The sequence below is a fragment of the Natrix helvetica genome (assembly GCF_964273705.1).
Source record: "Natrix helvetica genome assembly, chromosome: 1".
Taxonomy (NCBI): domain Eukaryota; kingdom Metazoa; phylum Chordata; class Lepidosauria; order Squamata; family Natricidae; genus Natrix; species Natrix helvetica.
The window spans coordinates 32,184,410-32,199,089 of record NC_138548.1 but is presented as its reverse complement, the minus strand read 5'-3'; positions in this window follow the sequence as shown (position 1 = coordinate 32,199,089).

The window sequence follows — 14,680 nt, the reverse complement described above, 5'->3', positions numbered from 1 at the left end:
GGACTACTTGCACTATTGTCCTCATCTTTCTATTATCTATTTCTTTAGTTTCTTATGACTATGATTTTAGTACACTTTTATGATTTGTTGATTGCTTATTTAATATCCTATGACTGATTGGGTGTTGTATCTTATGATTTATGATGATTGTATTTTATATTATGATAATTTATCACTTATTGCTCGTATGCACACAGAGAGCTTATGGACTGGAGACAAATTCCTTGTGTGTCCAATCATACTTGGCCAATAAAGAGTTCTGTTCTGTTCTATAAGCACTGAAGGTAGCTTACAAAACCAATACAATAGCATATTTTCAAGAAACTAAAAGAAGAAAGTAACAAGAGTTAAATGATGAAATCAAGTTTCTAAAAGAGTGTATAACTTATAACATTCCCTGTTTGTCTAAATAGGAAATTAAAGGCCAAAGACTTTAAGAGCTTTTTGGAGAAGGTGTTCTAAATTCTTAACACTATTATGGCCTAAACTTCCTTATCCAGAGCAGAATTTCTCAACCTTACTTAGTTTAAGAAATGTGGACTTCAACTCCCAGAATTGTTAGGAGTTGAAATCCACACAACGTAATTGAGGCCAAGAAACACCAGTCTAGAGGTGTAGGTAAATGCTGAACTTGCACTAATCTAGAAGCAAATGGTGAAACCAATAAAGAATGGGTGTTGGTTCTTACCTGATACGCTCATTTTCTGGTAGAGTAGAGACAGCAGCCAGACTGGGTATGCTCCGTCCATTAATCGGACTGCGTCTACACTTATGATGTCATCAGGCCCTTGTGGCTCCTCCCCAGTTTCAGATGAGGGAAAACTGTAGACTCAAGTGAGAATTGTGAGCAAAAAGTGAAAGTCCATAGTCACTGTATCTCTCTCCTCCGCACAAGGAATTCCCTTGCGTGACCCATACCAGGGTGGGGTTGGCTGCTGTCTCTACCAGAAAATGTCTTTTCTACGTGAAAAATGGTGGTTGCCTCCTCCACGGTAAGATTTCTTGGAGGGGAAATGCTGTGTGTTTCTACTGGACCTGTCCTGGTGAGATCCCTGTCTGGGAGTGTAGGATTGGTGTTGTGGATGGGGGAAGGAAGGTCCCTCGTCTGCCGGTCGAAAGGGTGACCTCCTATAGAAGGGAGCAGGCTGATTGTCCTGTTTCTTGTAGATGGATGAAAGGACCTTAAGCTTGTGTTTAGATTCCGTGAGGTACGGGTGTTAGATTCGAGCAACGAGAGAACAGACTGCGGACACGTAGTGACTTAACAGCTCTTTATTAGTAGTAATAGTGATCCAGCTTGCTCTGTGGCCGGAGGGTTCCCCTTTTATAGGAATCGGGTACGCCTCTCGACCAATCAGAACGATACCTGTTTCCCGCCGTCGCGGCGGACCAGAGAGGAGACTTGCTGCGATATATGCTAATATCTAACACCCCTCCCCTCTTGGACGGCGCATTCCGGTTGGTTACATAGTCCTTAAGATATGTTGGTGTTTGCCTTACACGGGTAGAACGTCGCAGTTCCGGTTGATCGGGAGTGGTCCCAGGATCGGTTGCTTTCTCTGTTTCAGGATCGGTTGCTTTCTCTGCTTCGCGTTCGGGGGTCTGCAGACTTTCATTGCTTTGGCGTTGTTCGGTTTCTCTTTCGACCTCTTGTTCTACCCTGGGCTCGTAGGGTCGTGGTTCTCTGTGTTGGGGCTCTCGAGTGGCTGACTTTGTGCTGGCAGGTAGTTTTCATCGTCAGCCCGCAGGTCTGAGTGTGCCAGGCGACCCTGTAGTTGATCGATGTGCCTTTTCCAATTTCGTCCATCTTCAAGCTCCAGCAGATACGATCGTGGACCCGTGATGCCAATGACCCTTGCCGGCATCCACAATGTTCCCCCTGCATAGTTGTGGGCGTATACTGAATCCCCTATGCTAAAACTCCGAATTTTGATTGTAGAGTCTGGGGGTGCTGTGGCAGAGTAATTTGGGTGAAGACGGTCCAGGTGAGACCGTAGACGGCGGCCCATGAGTAGTTCAGCGGGGCTCCTACCCGTCGTTGCGCTGGGGGTAATATGTTGAATTAAGAGGTAATGGTCTATGCGTGTTTGCCAATCACCTGGACCCATCCTAGCAAGGGCCTCTTTTGCGGATCGCACCATTCTTTCCGCCTGTCCGTTCGATGCCAGGTGGAATGGCGCGACGAGGGCATGCCGAATTCCCTGACCTGCTAAATACGTTTCGAATTGCATGGCCGTGAACTGGGGCCCGTTATCGGATACCAGGAGGTCGGGCAGGCCATGAGTGGCGAAAAGTCGCCGTAGAACCTTAATGACTGCCTCTGCCGTGGTTGAAGTCATTAGGACTACTTCTAGCCATTTGGAGTATGCATCCACAACTATAAGGAAGGTCTGACCCTGGACTGGCCCTGCGAAATCGATGTGTATTCGCGACCAAGGTGCTTTGGGCTTCTCCCATTCTGTGGCAGGAGCTTCCGGGGGTGCTGGTCTCGATTCTTGGCACGGATCGCAAGTGGCCACCCATTCCTCTATCTCTTTGTCCATGTTTGGCCACCAAACGTAACTTCTTGCTAACGCCTTCATCCTAACGATCCCCGGATGCCCAACATGTAACGCATCTAACACATTCCTACGTAATGCAAAAGGAATAACAACTCGATCCCCCCACAATAAACAACCTTGCAACACTGAGAGCTCATCCCTTTTTGACCAAAACATTTTGAATTCCGGGCCCACGTTTCCCTTCGGCCACCCCCTCCAAACCCATGTTTGAACTTGCTTTATTATATTGTCCTTAGAAGAGAATCTGGCAACGTCGCAGGAAGAAACCGGTCCTGAGTCCAAACAGTCAATGAGCAGCACCGGTACTTCGGGAGTGGGGTCTGGCAAAAGGTCCAGGAGTGGGCAACGGCTGAGTGCGTCTGCGTGTCCTAGAGTGGAGCCTGGTCGATGTATCAGCTTGTATGAATATGCAGCCAGGAAAACAGTCCACCTGGTCATGCGTGGAGAAATGGAGACTGGTGTGGGGCGGTTTCCCACCCAAAGTCCCAACAGCGGTTTGTGATCCGTAATCAGCTCGAAATCGCGCCCATAGAGGTATTCATGAAAACGTTTAACTCCAGCGACAGCGGCTAACGCTTCCCTGTCCATCTGGCTGTAGTTCCTCTCGGCCGATGAAAGAGTCCTGGAGTAGAAGGCGATGGGTGCTTCGTTCCCGTTTGGCATTCTGTGGCTGAGGACTGCGCCGACGCCGAATGGGGATGCATCGCAGGTCAATACCAGTGGTAGCGTCTGGCTGTATTGGACTAGTAGCGAGTCGGTTGTGAGTAGGCGCTTGACTGCGGTGAAAGCTGCTGCTTCGGATCGTCCCCATCTCCATGTTGCGTTCCTCTGGAGTAGTCAATGTAATGGCTCAGCAACGGTCGCCTTCTGTCTCAGAAAAACGCTGTAGAAGTTAAGTAGTCCGAGGAAGGCCTGCAACTCGGTCTGATTTCGTGGTGTGGGGGCGTCCTGGATCACCTTAATTTTCTTTGAAGTGGGGTGTATTCCCTGACCATCGATTTTATATCCCAGGAATTCTACGCTAGGCACGTTAATTTGGCATTTTTCCTTTTTGAGGCGGAGGCCCTTTTCTCTGATTCTGACCAAAACAGTTCTGACTCTTTTTAATAGTTGCTCCTCGTTTGCAGTGGACACCAAGATGTCGTCGAAATAGGGGACGACTCCCGGTATCCCTTGCAAAAGCCGTTCCATGACGCTCTGGAACAGACCTGGGGCAATACTCACACCGAATTGTAGCCGGTTGCATTTGAATGCTCCTCTATGCGTCACTATAGTTTGGGCCTCCGCCGTGGCGCTATCCACAGGCAATTGCTGGTAAGCTTGTGCCATGTCTAGTTTAGCGAATATCTTTCCTGGCCCCAACGAATGCAATAAGTGTTGTACTACGGGCACAGGGTATGCGCTTTGTTGTAGCACGACATTAATTGTGCATTTATAGTCCGCGCAGATGCGGACTGACCCGTCTGGTTTGACTGGGGTCACAATGGGAGTTTCCCAGCGCGCGTGATCCACCGGCTCAAGGATTCCTTGCTCTACTAACTTATCTATCTCCTTATCTATTTTTGGGTGGAGTGCAAAAGGCACTCGTCTCGGTTTAAGTCGGATTGGCGCCACTTTGGGGTCTAAGTTGAATGAGATTGGTTTACCCACATACTTACCAAGACCGGGGCTGAACACATCCTCGAACGCCTTAAAAATCTGTTCAGCGCTGCTGTTCTCCACGGCGTTGATCCCGGTGACTTCTAGCCCCAAGGCTTCAAACCAATCTAGTCCTAGAAGGTTCTGCAACGGCGTGCTGGCGATGGTCATGGGCAGCTGGGCTACGATGTCCTTGAAACGGATTTGGCCTTGGCCCACGATGGGGACTCGGTTCCCCTGGTAGTCTCGTAGCAGGATGTCTGGTGCACGTAGTTGGCTCTTTTTGAGGCTAGGGATAGCCTTTTTCATGGAGGCCCATGATATGATCATCAAGGACGATCCTGTGTCAACTTCCAGCTCGCAAGGAGAGCCCTCCAAGAGGACTGTGACTTTCAGCTTTTTAGGCCGCTTGGTGCGGACCTGACTTATTGTGGTGAGATACGTTCGCAATTCCTCTCTCTGGGTCAACTCTATCTCAGCATCTGTATCCTGAAAATACTCTCGTTGAGCGTCTTGGTAGAACGCTCTTTCAGCTCTTTGTGTGTAATCTCTCTGGGAATACGCCCTTTCAGCTCTTTGGGGATTGTCTCTCTGGGTAAACACTTGTGGATTTCTCTCTGGGCGCCCTTTCTGATTCCGCCAAGTCCCTGGGTTGGACTTCTGTTGGCGGTATATCGGCGGCTGCCGTGAGGAGGCAGGGACTTCGCTCCGGCACACTCGTGCGATGTGCCCAAGTTTGTTGCAGTGCGAACAAACAACATTCCTGAACCGACAGGTAGACCGGGGGTGGTTTCCTCTGCAGCTTGCGCAGGGTGGCAAACGGAATCCGGATCTCCCCCCAGGCCTCATGTGACTGCTTCGCATCAGGTGACTTTCCTCGAACTCGGGATCCTCGAATTCTGGATTGGTGTCCTCGTAGTGGACTCTGGTGTGCCTGGGTGCTGGCTGGCTTGTGTTGAACCCGCGTTGTATGGTTTCCGCTGATCTTTCCGCTGATTCCGAAGCTCTTGCTTCATCGAGTGCAATCTGCAGGCTTAAGTTGGGTTTGGCCAACAACCGTTTCTGTAGGGAAATGTCTCTCAACCCGCATATGAGTCGATCCAGGATTTGCTCGTCCAGGTCTCTGAATCCACAATGTGTGGCTGCTTTCCGTAGAGCTGCAACGTACTGGTTGATAGATTCTCCCGCCTTCTGGTTCCTCGTGTTGAATCCTTGGCGGCAAACGTGGCGGGAAGGTTTTGGCGCGTAATGAGTTTGTAGAGTCTGTTGCAACGCCGTCCATGATACCGCTTGTATTGGAGTAGGCGCGGTGAGGTCTCTGGCCGTGTTGAAGATTTCTTGCCCACAGTAGCCAAGGAAAATGTTTTTCTTTCGGGCATCTGTTATCCCCGTGTATTCGTTCGCTTCTAGAAAACACTCAAAACAAATCATGAAAGCCTCCCATTCGTCGTTCGTTGGGTCGAATGGAGCGGGTGGAGTGTGCATCGCCATCTTCTCTTCGTTTGAAATTGCCGCGCTGCGGTGTCCTGAGATGGCTGCCGGAATTTCTGCCGAATTCCTGGGCTGGATCGAATCCTGAGATTCTGAAGTAGCTCTCTTCGTGCTATCTGTCTCTCGATCCCACCTTCGTCGCCAATGTTAGATTCGAGCAACGAGAGAACAGACTGTGGACACGTAGTGACTTAACAGCTCTTTATTAGTAGTAATAGTGATCCAGCTTGCTCTGTGGCCGGAGGGTTCCCCTTTTATAGGAATCGGGTACGCCTCTCGACCAATCAGAACGATACCTGTTTCCCGCCGTCGCGGCGGACCAGAGAGGAGACTTGCTGCGATATATGCTAATATCTAACAACGGGTCTAAGGGATTACCAAATAATTGGGTGCCACTGAATGGGGAGGCTGCTAGGCACCACTTGGTACGGACATCTGCCTGCCATGGCTTGAGCCAAAGCAGATGCCTGGCCGTGACCGAAGAGGCCATGGCTTTAGAAGTGAATCTAGCAGCGGTAAGGGAAGAATCAGCCACAAATTCAACCGCTGCCCTGATCTTGTTGAGATTCCTATGTGATCTAGTGTCAGTAGGAGCGATGTGCTCCTGAAGCTGTTGAATCCAAACCAAGGCCGCCCTGGAGAAAAAGGAAGTGGCCGTAGAGGCCCTAACAGCCCAGGCCCCAGCCTGATAGTTTTTGACTAAGATTTGATCTGACCTTTTCTCCTCAGGCTTGAGTATCTCCTCAGGGGCTCCAGAGACCACAGTAGGTGAAGACAGGGCTGCAACCAGTGCGTCCACTGGGGGAGTCTCAAAGAACTTGGTGAGGTCTGGTGCAATGTTGTAGAGATGTTTGTCAAGGTTGGTCGGCTGTGGGCCCGTGCCTGGAGACTCCCACTGCTTCTGGATGACATTCAGAAAAATCTTGGGAACAGGGATCACCTCTTTTTCCACCGTGGGTTCGGTGAATGGGGTATTGGGACCCTCAGTTGAAGCCGGTTCTGCCAGTTTATCCTGTGAAGTAGAAGCTGAAGCAGAAGGTGGTAAGTTAGCAGCTTTAATGGCCTTAAGAAGAAGGGATTTGAAACGATCAGTTTTGAATAATCCGATAAAGGCAGGGGTATCTGGGGTGACCACCTCATCATCAGACAGGTCTGAGTCCCACAAGTTATCTTGGTCCCCGCCAATTGAGGCCTGAGAAGTAGAGACAGAGGGATCAGGTTGCTGACCTGCAGCAGAAGATTTATGCTTATGGCCATGTGATGGAGCAGGTTGGGGTTTCTGTTGTAGGCCAGCAACCATGACCTGTTTAATGGTTTCAGCAATGATGGTTGCCGTATCAGCAGGAGAGGTGTACATGGTGTGTAGGTGGGGGGGGGGGGCAGAGCCGTATGTAACCAGGAGGGAAGCCTGGTCAAAAGTGTGCTCACTATTGAGAGGGACAGCAAAGAAATTGCCTCAGTTGTCAGGTTCCATCGAAGACGAGGACTCCGAAGGAGACAATTCCCCTTCTGAATAGGCCAAGGGGTGGGGTCAGGGCCCATGGGAGACAAGACAGGTGGAGCTGGGGACGCCACTTGGTGATCCTCAGAAGGAGGAAGAGAGGGCTGGGCTGTTAGAAGATGTTGTTGTTTTTGGGTCCTCTGAAATTCTTTCTCAAGGGCCTTCTGCCTGCACTCTTCTGCCCTGGTAGTTGCTTTAGAAACCTTGGCGTTTACTCCTGAGGAAGGGTAGCTTGCCTCTTCCTGCTGCTCTTTGCCCCTGTTGGCCCTGCCTCCTCGAATCCTGCATTTGTATCCATAGGTGGATCAGCCATTTCCCCAAACATAAATCAACACCCCAATAAGATAGGCAATGGTCTCACCCGTTTGCTGGCCAGGTGCTCCTGATCCAGTCCACCTGGGGTGATCCTGCGTTGCTGGGCACTCCAAATGGAAGCTGTAGCGTTTGCGCCTTTCTTAAAGCATCCAAAATGGCCAACTTTTTTCCTCTGAGGCTTTTCCGAGCCTCAAAATGGCCACCGCTATCTTTGCGGGCGTTTCCAACCCGCGAAATGGCCACCAATACTAAGTGTAGCCAGGCGATTGCAGAATGGCCACCGGACTCGCCTGGAACCGCTGCACGCAAAACGGCCGGTCCCGTGTCCCTCCGAGTGCCCAGAATCAAGGAGCACTGTGGGGAAACAGCCGTGGTGGCGTAGCTTGTGAGCTGGCCGATCTGATTGCAAGGCAGGCTTCCTGAGTGAACTCGTGGCCGCAGGCAATCAGACGGCTGAGGAGAGGCAGCCAGAGATCAGTTTCGAATTTCCCTCCAATTTGTAGAATAAAGGATTATTTAAGGAACAAATTTAAAAAAACAACAAAAATGTTAATGGAAAATTCATCAATTAAAGATATAATTAAATAATTTGGAGGAGAGATCAATTCCCACAGCCAGTCCAGGTTGGACTGAGTCTGAAACTGGGGAGGAGCCACAAGGGCCCGATGACATCATAAGTGTAGACTCAGTCCGATTGGTTAATGGACGGAGCATATACAGTCTGGCTGCTGCCTCTACGATAACAGGAAAATTGAACCATTTATCTGTCACAACCTTGGCAGAAATAGCTAGCAAATTATGCCCAAACTTGGCAGGACTGTGCTAGACCAATTGGAGCTCTTATGGTAGAATCTACATTTCATTTATGATGCATTTTAACCGCAGAATATTTTAAGAAATAATTACAAATAAATCACATAATCAGCTGCATAAATATATTAGCATGAGCCAACAATCTTTAATTAACGCTTACTGTAGGCATTACTAGTAGAATGCCTTATTTTAATGCTTAATAGTAGCATAATTAAAGATAGGGATTGCTGTCACGTTTTTTAAAGTTCAGTATTGTTATTTGCTGTTTTGTCTATTTATTCCTTCTTTCTTTATACTTTTGTCTTTTAAAAAGTCTGTACCATTCCTTGCCAAACGATTAACTCTTTGCAGTCTCTGATTACTGTATATTACAATGAATATCTGTCGCTCTGCATTCATGCTTCGCAGCAGTGTGTTTCAATGAAAAGATGTACTGTTCCCTTTCCGAGAGTCTTCTTCCTGTCCTGTAAGGCAAACTCCTCCTAATATTCCATTCCATTCCTATATGGAGGAGCTTCCTGGAGGATGGCGGTCAGCCTCTGAGCTCCGTGTTTTCTCGGGGCTCTTTTTGACCGGGCTGGGTGCTGCTGGTCCTTTAGATGAACTGGAGGACCACGAACCTACCCAATGACCACCCTGGCTTATTTTAGGACCCTAGTGGTCCCCCAGGGTGGCCGGACGGCACAGGAGAGTGGAAGAAAGCAAATCGGTGTTTTTTGAAAATCTGTAGTGAGCCGGGAAATGGCGGTCGGCGTGCGGGCGCGTCGGCTTACTCCAGGAGACTGCAGGCGTCGACGGCTGCTGGAGCTGGCGTCTTGGCAGTTACGATCTGTTTGGCCGGCGTCTGCGGGCGTTTTTGCAAGCCACGACAGCTACGACAGCCCAAGGTGAGACCAGCGACGCCCTGAGCGGCTAGCGACGGGGACACGATGGCGTCCCATACGAGAGAAGGCGGAGGGAGGCGCTGGTGGCAGTGGCGGCCCGGAAGATCATCGGGGGCTCTAAACATCAGTCCCCCGACCCGCTGGACCCGCTGGGAGCCCCGAGCCTACCAGAAGCCCAGTGGAAGTCGTGGGAGGTTTGAGCTGGGCTTGAAACATCGGAGTCGCCGGAGTTGTTGGAGGGCGCCGGAGGCCGGCAGAAGGTTTGGAGTGAATAACAGAGGCCGCCTGAAATGGCGCGGAGGCGACGCTGGGGCTTGAAAGGTTCACGGGGAGCCGTCGACACCACCCCCCTGCCCATTATGGATTATCCGCTTGTCTTTGTATAGACTTTGAGAACGGCCTAACCCCTTACCACCTGGGGCTTGGAAGGACTGCGGGGAGCTGTTGAACCCCCCCCGCCCGCTATGGATCATCTGCTCACTCTCTTACGGATCTTTAAGAACTGCCTAACCCCCTACTATTGAGAACTGTAGATTATAGGCCCTACTTATTTTTTAGCCACTTCTACCTATTTCTTTACCCATCTCTCTCATCTTGTAATCTTGGTTGCCGTTCTGTCATGATTTTTAACGGGTAGACTTATTTAACACCTTTAGCACACAGAATCCATCTTTAGCCCGGTGTATTTATTATTTATTATTTATCATTTATCATGTATGCGAGGTCTGACCTTATTTTACTGCGGGAGTCCCCCCTCTCGCAGTTATGGCCTCCTGCCCTTTCAAGGGCCCACCTCGAGGATGGGTTCATTAACTCAGAGAGGTGGAGGAAGCGCACATTGAGGGTTTTTTTAATTAATTGTTTTTTAAAAATTGTAAGGGGTTCCAGGGGTGGGGTGGGGGAACAGGTCAGGAGGGATGGGAGAGCCAGGCACCTAGGTGTGGTCGAAGGAGGAGGGAGCGGAGTGGGGGAGGAGAGGGAAGATAGCATTCCTGCGCAGGGCTCCTTGATACCAACGGTCGTGGGGAGGGGCAGGTGCGAGGACAGACCAAGAGCGCGTAGTCGGTTGGGAGACCGGGGTTTTTGGTCATTCCCGGTCGTTTGTACCAACCCCTGCATACTAGGTGGTCAGGATCTACAGACCCAAGGCCTGAGACTGCTGTTATGCAACGCGAGGTCCGTTGTCAATAAGGCCCCCCTCACCCACGATCTAATTTTGGAGGGGGAGCCGGACCTCGCAGGAATAACCGAGACCTGGTTGGGCCACGAGGGAGGTTTACCCCTCGTGGAAATGTGCCCGCCAGGTTATCGAGCATTTCACCAGCCTCGGGCCCAGGGAAGGGGCGGTGGGGTAGCAGTGATTATCCGGGAAGACTTGGAGCCGAGAGAGTCCACTGTGCCACAGACATCCGGGTGTGAGTCCCTCGTCGTGAGATGGGGCCCAGGGAGGCAGTTGGGCCTGCTGATAGTATACCTGGCTCCTCGCTATACACCAGCGGCCCTGCCTGAACTCCTCGAGCTGATCTCATCGGTGGCGGTTGAGACCCCCAAACTTTTAGTGATGGGGGATTTTAATCTGCCGTCGATGGGAGAAGCGTCTGAGGGGGTTCGGGAGTTCATGGCTTCCATGACAGCCATGGACCTGACCCAGTTAATTCAGGGCCCTACTCACGAGGGAGGCCACACGTTGGACCTTGTCTTTGTCTCTGGCCAGTGGACGAGTGATCTGGGAATAGGGGATTCAATTATTACTCCCCTGTCATGGTCAGATCACTCACTTCTCCGGCTTGACTTCCCCGGTGCTACACCCCGCTGCGGGGAGGCGGAACCGGAAGGTATTAGATGGTTCCGCCCCAAGCGCCTGATGGAACCAGATAGGTTCCAGACGGAGCTTGGGCCACCTCCTGTGGACCTGACCCGCCCCCGAGTGGAGGACCTGGTAGACGCATGGAATAGTGCGACTACCGGGGCCCTAGACCGGGTGGTGCCTTTGCGGCCTCTCCTGCGGCGACGAACCACCCTGGCCCCTTGGTTTACCGAGGAGCTAAGGGTGATGAAACGCCACAAGAGACGCCTAGAGAGCCGTTGGAGATCCTCCCGTTCTGAATTTGACCGAACACAGGTACGAGCCTATTTGAGGACGTACCTTGTGGCATTAAGAGCGGCCAAACGTCAATATTGTGCCGCTCTTATTGCGTCCGCAGATAACCGCCCTGCCGCCCTGTTTCGGGTGACTCGCTCTCTCTTGTTTGAGAGACCGCGGGAAGCCCCTTTACAGGGCAGAGCAGAGGAGTTTGGGAAATATCTACAGGACAAAGTCGCTCAAATTCGGAAGGGATGGGCCCCTTTCAGTAGTCCAGCTGAGACGCCTGCGGCAAGTCTTGAGGGACCGCTTTGGGAGGAGTTTGACTCGGTTGCCATCGAGGATTTGGACAGGTTGCGTGGACGTCTGCGACCTACCACATGTTTATTGGACCCGTGTCCCTCCTGGCATCCTGGGAGGTTACACGCGACTGGCTCCTGGGCCTAGTGAACGCCTCATTGGGCGAGGGGCTTCTACCGACCGCCTTGAAAGAGGCGGTGGTGAGGCCCCTGCTCAAGAAGCCTTCCCTGGACCCAATGGACCTAGTCAATTATCGTCCTGTCTCCAACCTTCCTTTTTTAGCGAAGGTTGTAGAGAGTGTGGTAGCACAACAGTTCCCACGTCACCTGGAGGAGAATGATTATCTAGACCCGCGCCAGTCCGGCTTCCGACCCGGGCACAGCACGGAGACGGCCTTGGTCGCATTGGTTGATGATCTCTGGAGGGCCAGAGATAGGGGCTGTTCCTCTATCCTGGTCCTATTAGATCTCTCGGCGGCGTTCGATACCATCGACCATGGTATCCTGTTGCACCGGCTAGAGGGGCTGGGAGTCAGGGGCACCGTTCTACGGTGGTTTGGCTCCTACCTCTCTGACCGGACGCAACGTGTGTTGGCAGGGGAGCAGAGATTGACCGGGAGGCCACTCACATGTGGGGTGCCTCAGGGGTCGGTGCTCTCGCCTCTCCTGTTCAACACTTACATGAAACCGCTGGGCGAGATCATCCGTGGTTTTGGGGTGGGATATCATCTGTATGCTGATGATACTCACCTATACATTTCCACCCCGAACCACCCCAATGAGGCCGTCGAAATGATGTCCCGGTGTTTGGAGGCCGTACGGGTCTGGATGGATGACAACCGACTAAAACTCAACCCTTCCAAGACGGAGTGGCTGTGGCTTCCGGCCTCCCGGTTCGACCAGTTGCTTCCATCTCTGGCCATTGGGGGCGTGCAACTGGCCCCCATGGAACAGGTGCGCAATTTGGGCGTCCTCCTAGATGCCCGGCTGTCCATGGATGACCATGTAACAGCCGTGGCAAGGCGGGCGTTCCATCAGGTTCGCCTGATGCGCCAATTGCGCCCCTTATTGGACCGGGATGCCCTACGCACAGTCACCCATGCGCTAGTGACGTCTCGCCTGGACTACTGCAATGCTCTCTACATGGGGCTTCCCTTGAGATGCACTCGGAGACTGCAGTTGGTCCAGAACGCGGCCGCGCGGGTGATTATGGGGAGGGCGAGATACTCCCCTGTAACACCTCTCCTGCGCGAGCTGCACTGGCTTCCTGTAGTCTATCGAGTGCGTTTCAAGGTTTTGATTATGATCTTTAAAGCGCTTCATGGCACAGGACCTAGTTACATGCAGGATCGCATCCTGCCCCATACATCCCTACGACCAATCCGCTCACACAGAGAGGGACTTCTTCGGGTGCCGTCCGCCAAACAGTGTCGGGGGGCGACACCCAGGAGCAGAGCCTTCTCTGTGATGGGCCCAGCCCTATGGAATGACCTCCCCCGTGACATCAGGACTACTTCCGATCTCCGCTCCTTCCGTGTACAGTTGAAGACCCACCTCTTTCAATTATCTGGCCTGGCTCAACCGTAAATTTTTTCTTATTCCTCCTGACAGTTCTTTTAAATTTTTAAATTTTTAAATTTTAAATTGTGTTCTTACAATTGGGGTATTTTAATGGTGACTTTTAATTGTCCAATGTGATGTAATTTGTTACCTCCTCCGTGCATGTTATGTCCTGTATATATGTAGGTTTATGTGTTTGTATACATGTTTTTGTTTTATACTCCATTGTACGCCGCCCCGAGTCCTGTCTGGAAAGGGAGCGGCTAATAAATTTAAATTTTTTATTATTATTATTATTTATTATGAAAGCAAGTGAAAAAATAGAATGGGGTTGTATACTGTTGTGACCTGAATTTGAAGCTGGTGCAAAATACAGTAAAATTTATGGACTGATGGCCTATTGCCTTTAAAGCTCTGAATGATTTAGGGCCTGAGAGATTGACTGTGTTTGCTGCTTGATCACTTAGACATTTGGAAGACGTCCCAACTGCCAGAGGCTCATTTGTTTGGTACATTAGAACCTCTGGCCACAAACGCTTCTGACCACGACCAAATTGGGTTTTTTTGTTAGTGCCAAATTTCCTGTTGTTTACAAACAAGAGCAACCCACATGTGGCCGCTGCATTAATTTTGCTTTAATTTTGGTTAGGTTTGCGTCACGACCAAATCGGGTTGTGACCAAAGTTATGGAACAAATTATGGTAGTGACCAGAGGTTTCTACTTTATACAGCAGTGATGGCGAATCTTTTTCTTAATGGGTGCCAAAATAGTGTGCATGCATGCTATTGTGCGCGCACGTGTGACCACACCAATTCAATCCTCCCCAGGCTACAGAGGCTTTCCTAAAGTCTGGGGAGGGCAAAAACGGCCTCCCCCAGCCCTCCGGAAGGCTGAAAATCAGCTAGCTGGCACACGCATGCACGCCGGAGCTGACTGCTGGTGTGTCAACAAATATGACTCTGCATGTCACCTGTGGCACTCGTATCATAGGGTCACCAATATAGGTATGGCAAAAATGCATTCTTTTAATTACATTTTTAGTTGGTTCTATTTATTTTAATTAATTTTAGTTGTCTGATTCTGTTGTCATGGGGTTCCCCCCCCCTTGTATTTTGTTTTAGCAGTGAAAGTCAGGTTGTATGGCACTTACATTAAGTAGATACCCAGGTTCTAAATATAATGAGAACAACAATTGTGGTTCATTCTTCCATTTTATGTAGGATACAGCCCTAGATGTTGGTTATGATTGCTGTGCAGTGAACATTTGAAGGCTGGGCCAATAACTAAAATCTCAGGAGCAATCATCAAGTACCTTCATTACTGGAAAATTCACATCTATCTTCTCCAAAGTCATTCCTGGGCAACAATTGGCAAGGCACATTTACTGCCAAGTTAAGCCTGTCACCTTAATTCCTCTTGTGTTTTCTGTACCACTTTGCACTCACCCACTCTCACGCACTTTTATTTAAATTTCTTTTTAAATTAAATGAGCTAAAATTTAAAGGTTTGCTAACACAACTCTGCTGTTGTAATG